Source organism: Nycticebus coucang, chromosome 8, assembly GCF_027406575.1.
Source record: "Nycticebus coucang isolate mNycCou1 chromosome 8, mNycCou1.pri, whole genome shotgun sequence".
NCBI classification, from domain to species: domain Eukaryota; kingdom Metazoa; phylum Chordata; class Mammalia; order Primates; family Lorisidae; genus Nycticebus; species Nycticebus coucang.
Genome location: NC_069787.1, coordinates 94,490,036 through 94,509,728, shown reverse-complemented (window position 1 = coordinate 94,509,728; position 19,693 = coordinate 94,490,036). Strand labels below are relative to the sequence as shown.

At 49.1% G+C, this 19,693-nt stretch overlaps 1 protein-coding gene across 4 annotated transcripts in view; it reads right to left on the bottom strand.

The window, feature by feature from the left end:
- Positions 1-19,279, bottom strand: part of DAG1 (dystroglycan 1) — an 84,661-nt gene extending 65,382 nt beyond the window's left edge. The window contains exon 1 of one of the 4 annotated variants that reach the window (XM_053599347.1): positions 18,834-19,279. The gene's annotated coding sequence lies outside the window, so the exon portion shown is untranslated. Of the gene's footprint in view, positions 1-18,692 lie in introns of all 4 variants that reach the window. The other 3 variants (XM_053599349.1, XM_053599348.1, XM_053599350.1) reach the window with 3 other exon arrangements.
- Between the last annotated feature and the right edge of the window lie 414 nt (positions 19,280-19,693).

The following is a 19,693-nucleotide window of genomic DNA, read 5'->3' as shown; positions in this document are numbered from 1 at the left end:
AGGAAAAAAATAAATATATGAACAGCCCTTTGAAAACCAAGGGCTTGTCATAATAGGCATACATTGCTATTGATAACTCAAACAGAAATAAATGATAAACAAAACATAGAAAATGGGGCAGCGCCTGTGGCTCAGCAGGTAGGGCGCCGGTCCCATATGCTGGAGGTGGCGGGTTCAAGCCCAGCCCCGGCCAAAAAAAAAAATAGAAAATGAAGCACTTTCCAGTCACCCTCAACTCCCATAAGGACCTGACAGGTCTATACTTTTACTTTGGAAGGTTCAAGAAAACAGACCTCAGTACATCAGAAAATCTCTGAAGAGGGCTCAGTGCCTGTAGCTCAGAGCTAGGGCGCCAGCCACATATACCGAAGCTGGCAGATTTGAACCCAGCCCACGCCTGCCAAACAACTTCAATTACAGAAAAAAAAAGAAAAGGGGTGGCGCCTGTAGCTCAAAGGGATAGGGCGCTGGCCCCATATGCTGGAGGTGGTGGGTTCAAACCCAGCTCTGGCCAAAAACTAAAAAAAAAAAAAAAAAAAGTTTGGGCAGCACCTGTGGCTCAAAGGGGTAGGGCACTGGCCCCATATGCCGGAGGTGGCAGGTTCGAACCTAGCCCCCGCCAAAAACTGCAAAAAAAAAAAAAGCTGGGCATTATGGCCGGCGCCTGTAGTCCCAGCTACTGGAAGGCTGAGACAAGAAAATCGCTTAAGCCCAAGAATTTTGAGGTTGCTGTGAGCTGTAACGCCACAGCAATCTACCAAGGGTGACATAGTAAGACTCTACCTCAAAAAAAAAAAAAAAAAAAAACAGAAAGAAAGAAAAGGCTTGGCGCGGGCGGCGCCTGTGGCTCAGTGAGTAGGGCGCCAGCCCCATATGCCGAGGGTGGCGGGTTCAAACCCAGCCCCGACCAAACTGCAACAAAAAAATAGCCCGGCGTTGTGGTGGGCGCCTGTAGTCCCAGCTACTCAGGAGGCTGAGGCAGGAGAATTGCGTAAGCCCAAGAGTTAGAGGTTGCTGTGAGCCATGTGACGCCACGGCACTCTACCCGAGGGCGGTACAGTGAGACTCTGTCTCTACAAAAAAAAAAAAAAAAAAGAAAAGGCTTGGCGCCTGTGGCTCAAGCGGCTAAGGCGAGAGCCACATATACCTGAGCTGGTGTGTTCAAATCCAGCCCAGGCTCACCCAACAATAACGGCTGCAACCAAAAAAATAGCCGGGCGTTGTGGCAGGCACCTGTAGTCCCAGCTACTTGGGAGGCGGAGGCAGGAGAATCACTTGAGCCCAGGAGTTGGAGGTTGCTGTGAGGTGTGATGCCATGGTACTCTACCCAGGGCAACAGCTTGAAGCTCTGTCTCCAAAAAAAAAAAAAGAAAGAAAGAAAGAAAAAGAAAAAATGAAAATCTCTGAAGAAACTGCCTAAAAATATAAACAGGCCAGGTGAGGTGACCTGTAACCCCAGGACTTTGGGAGACTGAGGTGGGAAGATTGGGTGAGACCAAAAGTTTGAGGTTAGCTTGGACAACATGGCAGGACCCTATCTCTACAAAAAATATTTTTAATTAACCAAGAAAGGCAGTGCACACCTGTAGTCCTAGCTATTTGGGATTCTGAGGTACAAGGATGGTCCGAGCCCAAGTGTTCCACATTACAGTGAACTACAATAACGCCACCACACTCCAGCCAGGGCAACAGAGTGAAACTCTCATCTCTTACAAATATATATATATATGGGGTGGCGCCTGTGGCTCAAAGGGGTAGGGCGCCGGCCCCATATGCCGGAGGTGGCGGGTTCAAACCCAGCCCTGGCCAGAAACTGAAAAAAGAAAAATATATATACGTGTGTGTGTATGTGTCCGGGTGTGGTGACTCACACCTGCAATCCTAGTACTCTGGGAGGCTGAGGCAGGTGGATTGCCTGAGCTCAAGGGTTCAAGACCAGCCTGAGCAAGAGCAAGACCTCATCTCGTAAAATAGCCAGGCACTGTGACAGGTGCCTATAGCCCCAGCTACTTTGGAGGCTGAGGCAAGAGAATTACTTAAGCCCAAGAATTTGAGGTGGCTGTGAGCTATGACGCCACAACACTCTACTGAGGGCACAAAGGGAAACTCTGCTTCAAAAAAAATAAAAAGAAAGGATATTTGATACACATACAACTTATTACGTATAAAACATAATAAAACATCCCTGAATCCACTCAACCTAAGAAAATATGTCCAGGGTCTATCAAATATCAGACTTTCAGTTTACACCAGAATGAAAAAAGACAGATAGCAAGTAGTAATTATGAAGAGCAGCCAGGCACTATGGCCAGGGCACATTACTAGCAAGCCATTTGTTTACTTATTAACAGCCTATAGGGAAAAGAGTCTCAATTTTACTGAGGCAGAGTAATCAAGGGCCCTACTTAAGACCACATTAGGGGGCTGCGCCTGTGGCGCAAGGAGTAGGGCACTGGTCCCGTATGCCAGAGGTGGCAGGTTCAAATCCAGCCCTGGCCAAAAACTGCAAAACACAAACACACACACACCATTAAGATGGGAGGGCCCCAGAAACTCTCACTCACACACACACACACACACACACACACACACACACCATTAGGATGGGAGGGCCCCAGAAACTCAATACCTCTGGTAGATTCTTTCTTCAGGATCAGGTTTCTACTGCTGAGAGCACTCAGTGTTCACTGTCTAATGTCATCACAATCACATTTATGCCAAAAAATAGACACTCTTGTGAAAAAAGCAAGGGCCCTCAGTGGGTAGATCTTACCCCTTGGAAAGCCATGATTCAAAAAACCACAATATAACCAGGCCCTATTTGAAAAAAGAGTTCTCTCTGAGAGAACTCAATACCATCTTATAACAAGTACTGGCATTTGGAGTGTGATTCCAGTACGGCCAGTTTGGTTTATTGTTTTATTTGATAAAAACTGAAATGCCACTCTGAATCCTAAAACAAAGAAAGTAATGTATCACTGTGCTCAAGCAGAAATATTTTTTTAAAAAAGACTGGGCTAATTTATTTTTTCTGTAATAAAAGGAGAAAAAAGGTAACAAGAAGGTGAACACCTGAAGCAATGCCAGTGCTAGCTGCTCCTTTCACAAGATCCTTGCATGGAAGACAAAGAAATTGTACATACATATTCATATTAAAGCATCATAGAAAGAATGAAATTTTTTTTTACTCTGGAGATCAAGAACAAATTCCAGAACCATTCTAAGTCTACCTCTGTGAGTTTCCTAGGAGCAAATTCCTCAGCAGCTATCCACACTATATAGATCTCAGAGAGAAAAGCCTTTTGCCAACTTTGAGGAAAAAGGATGCCCTCTTCCATCTTCCACCCCAATAGCTCACTCATGTATCTTTCACAGAACGTGCTAAAGCACAAGTTGGTCATACATCTTTATCCCTGTATGAAGCTAACATCCCTTAAAAGGGGGGGAGGCAATGATCTATCTGTCCACTCATCAAAATCCTAAGTACAGTTCATACATTTTCCCTCCAGGGTGAGAAGTAGAACTGCCCGGTGGGCATAACAGCTAGCTTGATGTCAGGGCAAAGCACTCGTATACACAACAAATCTGTTTTTTAAAAAGCCTTTGGCTTGGTATCTGTGTAGCTCAAGCGGCTAAAGTGCCAGCCAAATACACCAGAGCTGGCAGGTTCGAATCCAAACTGGGCATGCCAAATAAAAATGACAACTACAACCAAAAAATAACCAGGAGTTGTGGCAGGCTGAGGCAAGAGAATCACTTGAGCCCAGCAGTTGGAGGTTGCTGTGACACCATGGCACTCCACCCAGGGTGACAGCTTAAGGCTCTGTCTCCTAAAAAAAAAAAAAAGCCTCTGGCTTCCAATACCTAGAAAACCATATTCGGGCAATTCATATCTTCAACAAGTTCTAAAGTAGGCCAAAGTCAAAATTAAAAAAAAAAAAATTAAAAGTCCAATGTATTCACAAATGAATTAATCTTATGCTTCCCAGTGGATGTGCAACATAAGAAAGGCCCAGGGGCAGCACCGGTGGCTCAAAGGAGTAGGGTGCTGGCCCCATATGCTGGAAGTGGCGGGTTCAAACCCAGCCCTGGCCAAAAACTACAAAAAAAAAAAAAAAAAAAAAGGCCCAGGCTGGGTACAGCAGCTCATGCCTGTAATCCTAGTACTCTGGGAGGCTAAGTTGGAAGAATTGCTTGAGCTAAGGGGTTTGACACCAGCCTGAGCAAAAGCAAGACCCCATTTCTATTAAAAATAGAAAAATTTGGCTCGGCACACATAGCACAATGGTTACAGCGCCAGCCACATACACCAAGGCCAGCGGGGTTCAAAACTGGCCCAGGCCAGCTAAACAACAATGACAACTGCAATTAAAAATAGCCAGGCACAGTGGCGGGCACCTGTAGTCCCGGCTATTTGGAAGGCTGAGGCAAGAGAATCGCTTAAGCCCAAGAGCTTGAAGTTGCTGTGAGCTGTGACACTACAGTACTCTACACAGGGTGACAGTGAGACTGTCTCAATAAATAAATAAGTAAATAAAATAGAAAAATTAGCATGTGTCTCGGCACCTGTAGCTGAGTAGTTACGGCGCCAGCCACAAAAACCAAGGCTGGTGGGCAGTGCCTGTGGCTCAGTGGGTAGGGCACCGGCCCCATATACAGAGGGTGGCGGGTTCAAACCCGCCCCAGCCAAACTGCAACAAAAAATTAGCCAGGCAGGGCGGCGCCTGTGGCTCAGTCGGTAAGGCACCGGCCCCATATACCAAGGGTGGCGGGTTCAAACCCGGCCCCGGCCAAACTGCAATCAAAAAATAGCCGGCGTTGTGGCGGGCACCTGTAGTCCCAGCTACTCGGGAGGCTGAGGCAAGAGAATCGCTTAAGCCCAGGAGTTGGAGGTTGCTGTGAGCTGTGTGAGGCCATGGCACTCTACCAAGGGCCATAAAGTGAGACTCTGTCCCTACAAAAAAAAAAAAAAAAAAAGATGAAAAAATTAGCCAGGCATTATGGTGGGTGCCTGTAGTCCCAGCGACTTGGGAGGCTGAGGCACGAGAATCACCTAAGCCTAGGAATTGGAGATTGCTGTGAGCTGTGATGCCACAGCACTCTACCAAGCGTGATAACGTGAGACTGTGTCTCTAAAACAAAAAAAACCCCGAGGCTGGTGGTTTCGAACCCAGCCCAGGCCTGCTAAAACAATGACAACTACAACAAAAAAATACCTGGGCTTTCTGGTGGACACCTACAGTCCCAGTTACTTGGGAGGCTGAGGCAAGAGTTCAAGGTTGCTGAGAGCTGTGATGCCATGGCACTCTACCAAGGGTGACACATGGGACTCTCTCTCAAAAAAAAAAAAAGGCAGCACCTGTAGCTCAGTGGGTACAGTGCCAGCCACATACACCAAGCTGGTGGGTTCGAATATGGCTTGGGCCAACTAAAAACACAATGACAACTGTGAACAAAAACAAAGAAAAAAATAGCCAGGCATTGTGGTGGGCACCTGTAGTCCCAGCTACTCGGGAGGCTGAGGCAAGAGAATCACTTAAGCCCACAAGTTTGAGATTGCTGTGAGCTGTGACACCACAGCACTCTACCCAGGGAGACAGCTTGAGACTGTCTCAAAAAAAAAAATAAGAAAGGGCGGCGCCTGTGGCTCAGTGAGTAGGGCGCCGGCCCTATATAACGAGGGTGGCGGGTTCAAACCCAGCCCCCAGCCAAACTGCAACAAAAAAATAGCCGGGCGTTGTGGCAGGCGCCTGTAGTCCCAGCTGCTCCGGAGGCTGAGGCAAGAGAATCGTGTAAGCCCAAGAGTTGAGGTTGCTGTGAGCCGTGTGACACCAGGCACTCTACCCGAGGGCGGTACAGTGAGACTCTGTCTCTACAAAAATAAAAAAAAAAAAAATAAGAAAGAAAAGAAAAGAAAAATCAGCTTCGCATGGTAGTGCTTATAATGCCAATGCCAGTTACTTAGGAGAATGAGGTAAGAGGATCACTTGAGCCCAGGAGTTTAAGCTTGTAGTAAACTATGATGATGTCCCTGCTCTCTAGCTGGGGCAACAGAGTCTCAAAGAAAAGCCCAGAGGGAACTCCCAGCATTGTGTAATCAGGCACTCAGCCACCCTTGTGAGCAGCAGGCTTGCATCTCCAAATATGGCCTTATATCTGCTAAGAGAAGAGAGCTCCGGCCTACAAAGGGGTCCACAAGAATGTTTAGTAAGGCGGCGCCCGTAGCTCAATGGGTAGGGTGCCGGCCACATACAACAAGGCTGGCAGGTTTGAACCTGGTCTGGGCCTGCTAAACAACCATGAGAACTGCAACAAAAAAATAGCCACGCATTGTGGCTGGCACCTGTAGTCCCAGCTACTTGGGAGGCTGAGGCAAGAAAATCACTTACACCCAAGAGTTTGAGGTTGCTATAAGCTGTGACGCCACGGGACTCTACCCAGGGTGGCAGCTTTAGACTGTCTCAAAAAAAAAAAAAGGGTGGGCTCGGCGCCTGTGGCTCAAACGGCTAAAGCGCCAGCCACATACACCTGAGCTGGCTGCTGGGGCCCGCCAAACAAAATGACGGCTGCAACCATTGTGGCAGGCGCCTGTAGTCCCAGCTACTTGGGAGGCGGAGGCAGGAGAATCGCTTGAGCCCAGGAGCTGGAGGCTGCTGTGAGCTGTGATGCCACAGCACTCTACCTAAGGTGACAGCTAGAGGCTCTGTCTCAGGAAAAAAAAAAAAAGGCTTGGCACCTGTGGCTCAAGCAGCTAAGGCACCAGCCACATACACCTGAGCTGGCGGGTTCGAATCCAGCCCGGGCCTGCCAAACAAGGATGGCTGCAACCAAAAAATAACCGGGCGTTGTGGCGGGCAGCACCTGTAGTCCCAGCTACTTGGGAGGCTGAGGCAAGAGAATCGCTTAAGCCCAGGAGTTGGAGGTTGCTATGAGCTGTGATGCCACGGCACTCTACCCAGGGGGACAGCTTGAGGCTCTGTCTCAAAAAAAAAAAAAAAAGAAGAGGCACCTGTGGCTCAAGTAGGGCGCTGGCCCCATATACAAGAGGTGATGGGTTCAAACTCAGCCCTGGCCAAAAACTGAAAAAAAAAAAAAGAATATTCAGCGAGGCCAGGTACAGGGGCTCAGACCTACAATCTTAGCACCTGGGAAGCCAAGATGGGTGGATTGCTTGAGGTCAGGAGTTTGAGACCAGCCTGAGTAAGAGCAAGAGCAAGAGCAAGAGCAAGAGCAAGACCTTGTCTCTAAAAAATAGCCAGACGGTGGCGGTGCCTGTGGCTCAAGGAGTAGGGCGCCGGTCCCCTATGCCGGAGGTGGCGGGTTCAAACCCAGCCCTGGCCAAAAACCACACACACACACACACACACAAAAAAAATGCTTTAAAAAATAGCCAGACATTGTGGCAGGCACCCGAAGTCCCAGCTACTAGGGAGTCTGAGGCAAGAGAATCAATCACTTGACCCCAAGAGTTTGAGGTTGCTGTGTGGTATGATGCCACAGCACCTACTGAGAGTGACAAAGAAAGACTCTGTCTCAAAAAAAAGGATGTTCAGCGAGACACATCAAAATCAGAGGGCACACTTGAAGGCAAACAAAGCAAAAGTAATATCCTTCAGAACACTCCTGAACAGCAGGACAGCATTTAAGGAAGCATTGGTTTGCTGGGTTCTGATACCCAGTGACCACCAGACACAGACGCTACAGCAGGCCTGACACTGAAGCAGAAAGCTGTGTCTTCAGGCACAGTCACAATGAGCCCCATTCTCCCTGGAAGCTCACGGCAGAATGGAAGGGGGGAGACCAGGACATTCCTCCACCCCCTCACACACAGGGAAAGGGCACAGGCAGCCCTGGGCACCAGAGGCCACCACAGGAAAAAATCTTTTTTTTCATTTTGAGATAGAGTCTCAAGCTGTTGCCCTGGGTGGAGTGCCATAGCATCACAGCTCACAGCAACCTCAAACTCCTGGGCCCAAGCAATTCTCTTGCCCAGCCTCCCAAGTAGCTGGGATTACAGGCGCCCCCGCCACAATGCCCAGCTATTTTTTGGCCCGGGCTGGATTCGAACCTGCCAGCTCTGGGTGTATGTGGCTGTAGCCACCTGAGCTACAGGCACCAAGCCCACAGGAAGAAATCTTTTTTTTTTTAGAGACAGAGTCTCACTTTGTTGCCCTCAGTAGAGTGCTGTGATGTCACAGCTCACAGCAACCTCCAGCTCTTCGGCTTAGGCGATTCTATTGCCTCAGCCTCCTGAGTAGCTGGGACTACAAGGCACTCGCCACAACACACGGCTAAATTTTTTTGTTGCAGTTTGGCTGGGGCCGGGTTCGAACCTTCCACCCTGGGTATATGGGGCTGGTGCCCTACTCACTGACCCACAGGCGCCGCCCAAAACAGGGAGAAATCTTAAGCAGACATTTTCATCTCTAGCTGTTAGAATCAAAAAGAATCTTCTCCTCCCAAAGAGGCAGTGAGAAAAGGACAAACTCCAGTACCATCTGACTAAATCAATTACCTATACAGGAGACCCCTCTCTAACCAGCAATGTCAACTAGAAAAAAAAAAAGCACAAGGTTTTGAGGAGACAGGGAATCCCATGGACCCTTTCAGCTCATGGCTGGCAAAGCAAGCAGAACCAACTCTGCTAAGAATTTCTTCCCTATGTCAAGGAATCCAGTCACTCTCTAGGCTACTTTTTTTGTGTGTGTGTGTGGTTTTTGGCCGGGGCTAGGTTTGAACCCACCACCTCCGGCATATGGGACCAGCGCCCTACTCCTTGAGCCACAGGCGCCGCCCTCTCTAGGCTACTTTTTTTTTCTGTAGAGACAGAGTCTCACTTCATGGCCCTCGGTAGAGTGCCGTGGCCTCACACAGCTCACAGCAACCTCCAAATCCTGGGCTTAAGCGATTCTCTTGCCTCAGCCTCCCGAGTAGCTGGGACTACGGGCGCCCACCACAACGCCCGGCCATCTTTTGGTTGCAGTTTTTTTTTTAAAGAGAGAGAGTCTCAATTTTATCAGCCTCGGTAGAGTGTCACAGCTCACAGCAACCTCTAACTCCTGGGCTTAGGCGATCCTCTTGCCTCAGCCTCCCAAGTAGCTGGGACAACGCCCGGCTATTTTTTGTTGCAGTTTGGCCAGGGCCAGGTTTGAACCGGCCACCCTCAGTATATGGGGCCAGCGCCCTACCCAATAAGCCACAGGCGCCACCCTAAATGCATTTTCTTAGAGAGCAGAGGCCCTACAGGAAAAGAAGGAAACAAAACTAGTGAATGCCCACAACTGAAATAGAATTACACCACACTGACCAACTTCAAAGAAGTAGGGAATGCCACTCAGTCTCCTGTCCACACTACCAATTAGTCACCCTTCTTCATCAAAGGTCATAGTAAGAAAATAAAATGTTTTCAGTACAATCAATCCAGAACCAAAAATTATGACAATCAATTTCAGTACAATCAATCCAGAACAAAAATGTCTATACTTTAGACAGAGGTTTTTTGTTTTTTTTTTTTATAGAGACAAGAGTCTCACTGTACCGCCCTCGGGTAGAGTGCCATGGCGTCACACAGCTCACAGCAACCTGTAATTCTTGGGCTTACGCGATTCTCTTGCCTCAGCCTCCCGAGCAGCTGGGACTACAGGCACCCACCACAACCCCCGGCTATTTTTTTGTTGCAGTTTGGCCGGGACTGGGTTTGAACCTGCCACCCTCGGCATATGGGGCTGGCGCCCTACTCACTGAGCCACAGGCGCCACCCTAGACAGAGGTATTTTTAAAAACTATTAGTTCTCTACTTGGGAGGCTGAGGCAAGAGAATCGCTTAAGCCCAGGAGTTGGAGGTTACTGTGAGCTGTGTGAGGCCACGGCACTCTACCGAGGGCCTCTGTCTCTACAAAAAAAAAAAAAAAACTATTAGTTCTGCCAGGAGTGATGGCTCATGCCTGTAATCCCAGAACTCTGGTGGGCCGGGACAGGAGGATCACCTGAGGTCACAAGATTGAGATAAGCCTGAGCTAGAGTAAGACCTCAAATTCTAAAAAATAGCCAGCACAACTATGGCCCAAGATGAAGGAGGGAGGAGGGGGGATAGGGAGGGTGAATGGCGGGATCACACCAATGGTCAATAATGCAAGGGTACATGGTCAGATCTATTAGTATAGAGTATAAACGTCTTAACATAGGCAGCGCCTGTGGCTCAGTGAGTAGGGCGCCGGCCCCATATGCCAAGGGTGGCGGGTTCAAACCCAGCCCCGGCCAAAACTGCAACAAAAAAATAGCCGGGCGTTGTGGCGGGCGCCTGTAGTCCCAGCTACTCGGGAGGCTGAGGCAGGAGAATCGCCTAAGCCCAGGAGTTGGAGGTTGCTGTGAGCCGTGTGACGCCACGGCACTCTACCAAGGGCCATAAAGTGAGACTCTGTCTCTACAAAAAAAAAAAAAAAAAAAAGTCTTAACATAATAACTAAGTAAATGAGATGAGGTATATATTAACCAATGTGATATAAGCATTCCTAATTCTGTATGAATTCAGCACATTGCACCCCAGAAATACATTAATGTATACATGATCTGTGTTTATGATTTAATAAAAAAAATTTTAATTAAACAAATTGAACATATATATACATATATACATATACATATAAGAGGCAGGCTAGACCTAAAAAAATAAATAAAATAAAAAATAGCCGGGCGTTCTGGGAGGTGACAGTAGTCCCAGCTACAGGGGAGGCTGAGGGAAGAGAATCGCTTAAGCCCAAGAGTCTGAGGTTCCTGTGAGCTATGAATCCATGGCACTCTACCAGGGGCGACAAAGTGAGACTCTTATCTCAAAAATAAATGAATAAAAATAAATAAAATAAAATAAAAATAATTACTTCAAGAACGTATAACTGGGCTTAGCGCCTATGGCTCAGGTGGCTAAGGCGCCAGCCACATACACCTGGGTTGGTGGGTTCGAATCCAGCCTGAACCTGCCAAACAACAATGATGGCTGCAACAAAAAATAGCTGGGCATTGTGGCGGGTGCCTGTAGTCCCAGCTACATGGGAAGCAGAGACAGGAGACATGCTTGAGCCCAGGAATTGGAGGTTGCTGTGAGATGTGATGCCACAGCACTCTACCCAGGGCAACAGCTTCAGGCTCTGTCTCACAGAAAAAAAAAGAAAAAAAAAAAAAAAAAAACAAAAACTCAGTGCCCATAGTTCAGTGAGTAGGGCACCAGCCACATACACCGGGCCTGGCAGGTTCGAGCCCAGCCTAGGCCTGCTAAACAATAATGTCAATTCCAACCAAAAAAAAAAAAAAAAATAGCTGGGCATTGTGGCAGGCGCCTGTAGTCCCAGCTACTCAGGAGGCTGAGGCAAGAGAATCGCTTAAGCCCAAGAGTTGGAGGTTGCTGTGAGCTGTGATGCCACAGCACTCTACTGAGGGCAACATAATGAGACTCTGTTGGAAAAAAAAAAAAAAGGAATTGCTCTCTGAGCAGTATTAACTAATGATCAAAGTGAGGGACAGTCAAAAGCAAAGAGGTGATGAGAGTCCTAGAAAGACTGCTTAATACCCAAAGGCATGGACACACAAAGACTGCAAAATGGTCAGATTAATCACCAGTTTGTTCAAAACTGTAATCACCTTACTCCAAACCTAGACTGCCAATAGCTTAAGGGCGGCGCCTGTAGCTCAGTGAGTAGGTCATTGGCCCCATATACCAAGGGTGGCCAGTTCAAACCCACCCCCAGCCAAACTGCAACAACAAGAAAAAAACAGCCCTGGAGCGGCACCTGTGGCTCAAAGGAGTAGGGCACCAGCCTCATATACCAGAGGTAGAGGGTTCAAACCTGGTCCTGGCCAATAATTGCAAAAAAGAAAAATAGCCGGGCACCGTGGTGGGCGCCTGTAGTCCCAGCTACTCGGGAAGCTGAGGCAAAAGAATCGCCTAAGCTCAAGAGATGGAGGTTGCTGTCAGCTGTGATGCCACAGTACTCTACCAAAAGCAACAAAGTGAAACTCTGTCTCTAAAACAAAAACAAAAACAAAAAAAGAACGAGAAGAAAGGGGCTTAAGAAGCAACAGTGTGGGGCGGCGCCTGTGGCTCAGTGAGTAGGGCACTGGCCCCATATGCCGAGGGTGGCGGGTTCAAACCCAGCCCTGGCCAAACTGCAACAAAAAGATAGCCAGGAGTTGTGGTGGGCGCCTGTAGCCCCAGCTGCTCGGGAGGCTGAGGCAGGAGAATCGCCTGGGCCCAGGAGTTGGAGGTTGCTGTGAGCTGTGTGATGCCACGGTACTCTACCGAGGGCAGTAAAGCCCTCTACCAAAAAAAAAAAGAAGCAACAGTGTGGCCGGACAAAGTAGCTGATGCCTATAATCCTAGCCCTGGGGAGGCTGAGGCTGGCAGATTGCCTGAGGTCACAGGTTCAAGACCAGCCTAAACCAGAGAAAGACCTAGTCTGTCCCAGCTACTTGGGAGGCTGAGGGAAGAGAATCACTTAAGCCCAAGAGTTGGAAGTTGCTGTAAGCTATGACGCTACAGCACTCTACTGAGGGTGACATAGTGAGACTCTGTCTCAAAAAAAAAAAAAAAAAAAGCCAGGTGTGGTGGCTCACGCCTGTAGTCCCAGCGCTGTGGGAAGCCGAGGCGGGTGGATTGCCTGAGCTCAGAGGTTCAAAACCCATATGAGCAGCAGTCAGCCAGACTAAGACCCCGTCTCTACCAACAACATCAAAAACCCAACAACAGGGCGGCGCCTGTGGCTCAGTGAGTAGGGCGCCAGCCCCATATGCCGAGGGTGGCGGGTTCAAACCCAGCCCCGGCCAAACTACAACCAAAAAATAGCCAGGCGCTGTGGCGGGCGCCTGTAGTCCCAGCTGCTCGGGTGGCTGAGGCAAGAGAATCGCGTAAGCCCAAGAGTTAAGAGGTTGCTGTGCGGTGCTGGCTGTTTTTGATGTTGTTGGGTTTTTTTTTTTTTTTGTACCGCGGTACAGTGAGACTCTGTCTCTACAAAAAAAAAAAAAACCCAACAACATCAAAAACAGCCAGCACCGCAGGAGAAGGAAGAAAATCAACAAAAAAGGAGTACTTCAAACAAACATGAACAAGCACACTGAAATTAAAAATAAAAAAAAATAAATTTAAAAAGTAGGCTGGGCACAGTGACTCACGCCTATAATCCTAGCACCCTGGGAGACCAAGGCAGGTACATCACCCAAGCTAAAGAGTTTGAGACCAGCCTGAGCAAGATCAAGACGGTATCTCTACTAAAAATAGAAAAAGTAGGGCGGCACCTGTGGCTCAGTGAGTAGGGTGCCAGCCACATATATCAAGGGTGGTGGGTTCGAAACTGGCTCTGGCCAAACTGCAACAAAAAATAGCCAGGCATTGTGACAGGTGCCTGTAGTCCCAGCTACTTGGAAGGCTGAGGCAAGAGAATCGCCTAAGCCCAAGAGCTGAAGGCTGCTGTGAGCTGTGACGCCATAGCACTCTACTGAGGATAACATAGTGAAACTGTCTCTAAAAAAAAAAAAAAAGAAAGAAAGGGGTGGCGCCTGTGGCTCAAAGGGGTAGGGCGCCAGCCCCATATGCCAGAGGTAGCGGGATCAAACCCAGCCCCAGCCAAAAACTCCAAAAAAAGAAACAAAGAAAGAAAAAGGTAGCTAGGCGTTGTGGTGGGTGCCTAGGGTCCCAGCTACTTGGGAGGCTGAGGCAAGAAGACTGCTTAAGGCCAAGAGTTTGAGGTTGTTGTGAGCTATGATACCACAGCATTCAAACCAGGGCAACAGAGTAAGGCTGTCACATACATATACACATACATACATTATTGGGTCTTCTAGACCATGTGTTCCCGAATGCAGGCTCCTCCTCTATCATGACTTGACATCACCTGTATGCTACTTTTTCAGCCTCTCTTCACATGGCTCTCCATCTTTCCTCTGTTGGCTGACTTTAACTGACAGAGGTCCTGACCCCCAACCTCTCCCGGCCACTCCCTAAGTGGCCACCTTTCTAAATACAGGTCAGATTCATGGCATTCCACTGAATAAAAGCCTTCATAGCATGCTGTGACCTGAGTACAAATTTGGAACTCCTAAACACGAGGTCCATGGCTCCCACTTGCCAAGCTGGAAGACTCCCATGCACTATTTTAGACACTTGTGTACATGTGGTTCCCTGTGTCAGGCTTTAATGTTCCCCAGCCAATTCCTGTTGGCCCTGAAAAGCCACAGCTCAGGGATTCCCTCACTCCTCAGGCCTACCATGTAAGCAATACTTAGTGGACAGATACTAGGCTACCATGTATGCAATACTTAGTGGACAGACACTATTTTCTTTTTTTTTTGAAGACAGAGTCTCATTTTGTCACCTTTGGTAGAGTGCCGTGGCATCACAGCTCAGAGCAACCTCAAACTCTTGGCAAGTGATTCTCTTGCCTCAGCCTCCCAAGAGGCTGGGATTACAGGTGCCCACCAAAATGCCCAGCTATTTTTAGAGATAAAGTCTCTCTCTGGCTCAGGCTGGTCTCAAACCTGTGAGCTCAGGCAATCCACTCAACCAAGGACTCCCAGAGTGCTAGGATTACAGGCCTGAGCCACTGCACCAGCCAACAGACACTATTAATCATGGGTTTCCCCATCCCCAATGATACCCAAACTGAGTTCAAAGTTCCTGAAGGGCAGAGGCAGAAAATTTTACTTGAGTCCCCAAGATCTACCATAGAATTTAGTTAGTAGTGAAGTCAAATACTTGTTAAATGAATGAATGTACTTTGCCAAATAATTTTCTCTTTTTTTTCAAGACAGAGTCTCATTATGTTACCCTCAGTAGAGTACCATGGTCACAGCTCACAGCAACCTCAAACTCTTGTGCTTACGCGATTCCCTTGCCTCAGCTTCCCAAGTAGCTGGGACTACAGGCGTCCGCCACAAAGCTCAGCTATTTTTTGTTGCAGTTGTCATTCATTGTTGGTTAGCTGGCCTGGGCCAGGCTCAAACCCACCAGGCTCGGTGTATGTGGCTGGTGCCATAACCATCGTGCTACAGGCAATGAGCCCAAATAAATTTTTAAGAACAGTGAGGACTTGCCCTCTGCCTCTTTCAAAAACAACATATATCAACACAAGCTTTCATGTTCCAAACAGGTGGGTGTTTTGTTTCAGTTTGGTTTGGACTTTTGTTGTTATTGCTTTTGAGACAGAGTCTCACTCTATTCCCAAGGCTAGAGTGCCGTGGCATCAGCCCAGCTTACAGAACCTTAAACTCCTGGGCTTAAGCAATCCCCCGCCTCAGAATCCTGAGTAGCTAGGAATACAGGCACCTGCCACAACGCCTGGTTAATTTTTCCATTTTGAGTAGAGATGGGGTCTCGATCTTGCTCAGACTTAATCTGAAACTCCTGAGCTCATGTGATCCTTTGCTTCAGCCTCCCAGAGTGCACGGATTACAAGCATAAGCCATCTTGCCTAGTCCTATTTTGTTTTTGATACAGACTTTAGCTCTAATTCCCAGGCTAGAGTGTTGCGGTGTCATCATAGCACAACTACAAGAACCTCAAACTCTTAGGCTCAAGGGATCCCACTTCAGCCTCCTAAGTAGATGGGACTACAGGCTCACACCACCACATCTGGCTCCATTTTCTTGTTTTTTGGGGTTTTTTTTCCATTTGGTTCAATTTTCTTTCTTTTTTTTTTTTTTTTTTTTTGTAGAGACAGGGTCTTCCTATGTTGCTCAGGATAGTCTCAAACTTCTAGCCTCAAGCAATACTCTTGCTTCGGCCTCCCTAAGTGCTAGGATTACAGAGGTGAGCCCTCTACCCAACCAGAGAGTTATTGTCTTTATAGTGCTGCCTACTCTCACTTTTTCTCAGTATCATGGAAGTCTCATCCTATCCAGCTAACTCTACTAAAATCTGATTTCTCTGCTCAGCATCTGTAGCTCAGTGGTTACAGTGCCAGCCACATACACTGGGGCTGACAGGTTCGAATCCTGCCCCAGCCTGCTACACGACAACAACAACAAATATCTGGGTATTGTGGCAGACAACTGTGGTCCCAGCTATGTGGGAGGCTGAGGCAAGAGAATCCCTTAAGCCCAAGAGTTAGAGGATGCTGTGAACTGTGACAACATGGCACTCTACCGAGGGCAATTTAGTGAGACTCTGTCTCAACAAAATAAATAAATAGGGCAGCGCCTGTGGCTCAGTGCGTAGGGTGCCGGCCCCATACACCCAGGATGGAGGGTTCAAACCCCACACGACCAAACAGCAACAAAAAAATAGCCAGGTGTTGGGTGGAGCCTGTGGCTCAGTCGGTAAGGCGCCGGCCCCATATACCGAGGGTGGCGGGTTCAAACCCGGCCCCGGCCAAACTGCAACCAAAAAATAGCCGGGCATTGTGGTGGGCGCCTGTAGTCCCAGCTACTCGGGAGGCTGAGGCAAGAGAATCGCTTAAGCCCAGGAGTTGGAGGTTGCTGTGAGGTGTGTGAGGCCACGGCACTCTACCGAGGGCCATAAAGTGAGACTCTGTCTCTACCAAAAAAAAAAAAAATAGCCAGGTGTTGTGGTAGGAGCCTGTAGTCCCAGCTACTTGGGAGGCTGAGGCAAGAGAATCACCTAAGCCCAAGAGCTGGAGCTTGCTGTGAGCTATGATGCCATGGCACTCTATCAAGGGTGACAAAGTAAGACTATGTGTCTAAAAAAATACATAAATAAGATAAAAATAAAATCTGGCTTGGCACCTATAGCTCAGCAGCTAGGGTGCCAGCCACACACACAGGAGCTGATGGGTCTGAACCCAGCCCAGGCCTGCCAAACAATGACAACTACAACTAAAAAATGGCCAGGCACTGTGGCAGGTACCTGTAGTCCCAGCTACTTGGGAGGCTGAAGCAAGAATCGCTTGGCTCAGCACCTGTGGCTCAAGGGGCTAAGGCACCAGCCACATATACCTGAGCTGGCGGGTTCAAATCCAGCCCGGCCTACCAAACAATGATGGCTACAACTAAAAAATAGCCGAGCATTGTGGTGGGCTCCTGTAGTCCCAGCTTCTTGGGAGGCAGAGAAAGGAGAATCGCGTAAGCCCAGGAATTGGAGGTTACTGTGAGCTGTGATGCCACAGCACTCTACCCAGGGCACCCAGGATGACAGCTTCAGGCTCTGTCTCAAAAAAAAAAAAAAAAAAGAATTGCTTACGCCCAAAAGTTGGAGGTTGCTGTGAGCTGTGACACCACAGCACTACCAAGGGAGACTCTTGTCTCAAACAAAAAATAAATAAATAAAATCGGATTCCTCAATAAAAAAGCTCCTCACCCACTTTTAGGCATGTAGGCCATGAGCACATGCAGGCCATGAGCACTTTCTTGGACTAAAGGCAAAAAAAAAACAAAAAAAACTTCAATTCAACTTCTCCATATTCAACTATAGATTTTAGATCTCCAAAATGTGTTAAGGTCGAATTCCTCTCCAGAACAGGAATATTACAAAATTATCAAGTCTGCGGGCGGGGCCTGTGGCTCAGTTGGTAAGTCGCTGGCCCCATATACCGAGGGTGGCGGGTTCAAACCCAGCCCCAGCCAAACTGCAACAAAAAAATAGCTGGGCATTGGGGCAGGCGCCTGTAGTCCCAGCTATTTGGGTGGCTGAGGCATGAGAATCGCTTAAGCCCAGGAGTTTGAGGTTGCTATGAGCTGTGACACCAGGCTCTCTACCCAAGGGCGACACAGTGAGACTCTTGTTTCAAAAAATAATAATAATAATTACAATACCCCATCTACACCTGACTTTCCAAAACACCTAGAACCACATCCAGCTCTTTATCTGGACTTACGTCCTTATAAATATCACCCACCCTTCTATGCCAGGAGTCACTGCTACTGGCTCATTTACGGAAACAGCAGACTGGACTCTTAAGTTAGAACTTTAAGCGATAAAGGTGCTGATCTGACCACGCAAAACTTAATTGTCACCATTAAAACTTACTCTAAAGTAACTCAATTTACAAATCTAAGAGCTTCTCAAGTTACATAGACTAGGGCGGCGCCCGTCTGTGGCTCAAGGAGTAGGGCGCCGGCCCCATATGCCGGAGGTGGCTGGTTCAAACCCGGCCCGGGCCAAAAAAACTGCAACAACAACAAAATAATAAATTAGTAAATAAAATGGAATAACCTAAGCCAGATAAAACTTTTTAAAAAAGGTTATAGAGACTAAAGGATGCATTTTAAATTATCAGTTCAGTTTTTAAGAAATTAACTTTGAGTTTATAGCAAAAGGATTTCTTAGCCAAGACAGCATTTTTATGGGGGTATTTTCCAAATAAAATGCGCAGATGAACCTGGTCTTCCAAATATCAAGTGAAAAGGTAACCAGATTTCCGAAGGACTTATATGGGAGGCATGAACCCCCCAAGGTCTGAGCAAACGGTGGCGGTGCCCTTCCCTCCCTCTGGCTAGGTCTCGACGCCCCATAGTCGGGAACCGGCCAAACAGGGCTGCGACCCCCCATTGGATGCCTGGGAGACCGCCCAAAGGCCGCACACACCCGCGGCCGACGCGCAGGCCCCGCGTTCCTGGGAGCGCGGGCAGGGCTACGGCCCGGCCGACTGCCGCGGCGCGCGGCCCAAGCCTAGCAGCCGAACACTCCGAGCCTTCGCCTGCGGGGCTAAAAGCAAAGGGGCGGCTACACTAGGGCAGCGCCGCCTCCTCACCCGCAAGGACGTCCGCGGCCGTGTCCCCGCCCCAGACCGTACAGCGAGCAGCAGCAGGTGTTCCGCGGAAGGCTCAGGCGGCTGCGGGGATGGGGGCCCAAGCGGCCAGACACGGCAGCGAGGGGCGGGTGAAGCACTCACTCAGCGCTGGCGGGCGGGCCGCAGCAGGTGTTAGCCACTCCTGGCCCCAGGACGCCACCGCCGCCGTTCCCCCGGGACTCGGCGCGAAGCCGCCGCCTCTGCCACAGCCGAGCCCAAGGACCGCGAACGCAGCGCCGCAGCCTCCGCGCGAGCACGTACCGGGCGGTGAGAGGGCGCCGAACGCGAAGGCGGGGCACGGGTCCGGAGCCTAGCAACCGCTTGACACGCGAGTACCACAGCCAATCCTACGGCCAGCTCTGCGCGGCGCCGACTAGCCGTCGCGCACAGCTTGCTTTTGCCTGCGTCGGCCGCCCTGCAGCGCGCCGCACTCGCGCGCAGGCCCCGCCCACCCGCTCCTGTCTGTTCATTGGCCCGGCCCGCCCCCGCACGAAATGCCACGCCTCGTTAAGGAAACCACGCCCCCACCATGAACGAGGTGGGTCTCCCGACAAACACCGGGTAATCCCGGTCCAGGTCCAGAACTTGGGGGAGGGGCGCCCCGTCCAACCTCAGGCCTTTGGGCTTCTAAGACTAACTCCGGTAGACAGGCCGGAAAACAGATCCAACCATAACTAGCCACCAGTCGATTGCATTCCACCCTCCTAATTTCTCGTAAACACAAATCAAGGAATATTTCTAACCCATGACAACAAAAAGGAATCTTCTCAACTGCAAAAATGAAGGTCCTGGCTCAGCTCCCATGGCGCAGTGGTTAGAGCGCCGGCCACATACAACGAGGCTGGCCAGGCCAGCTGAACAATGACAACTGCAACAACAACAAATAGCAGGGCCTTGTGGCATGCGCCTGTAGTCCCAGCAACTTGGGAGACTGAGGCAAGAGAATTGCTTAAACCCAGGAG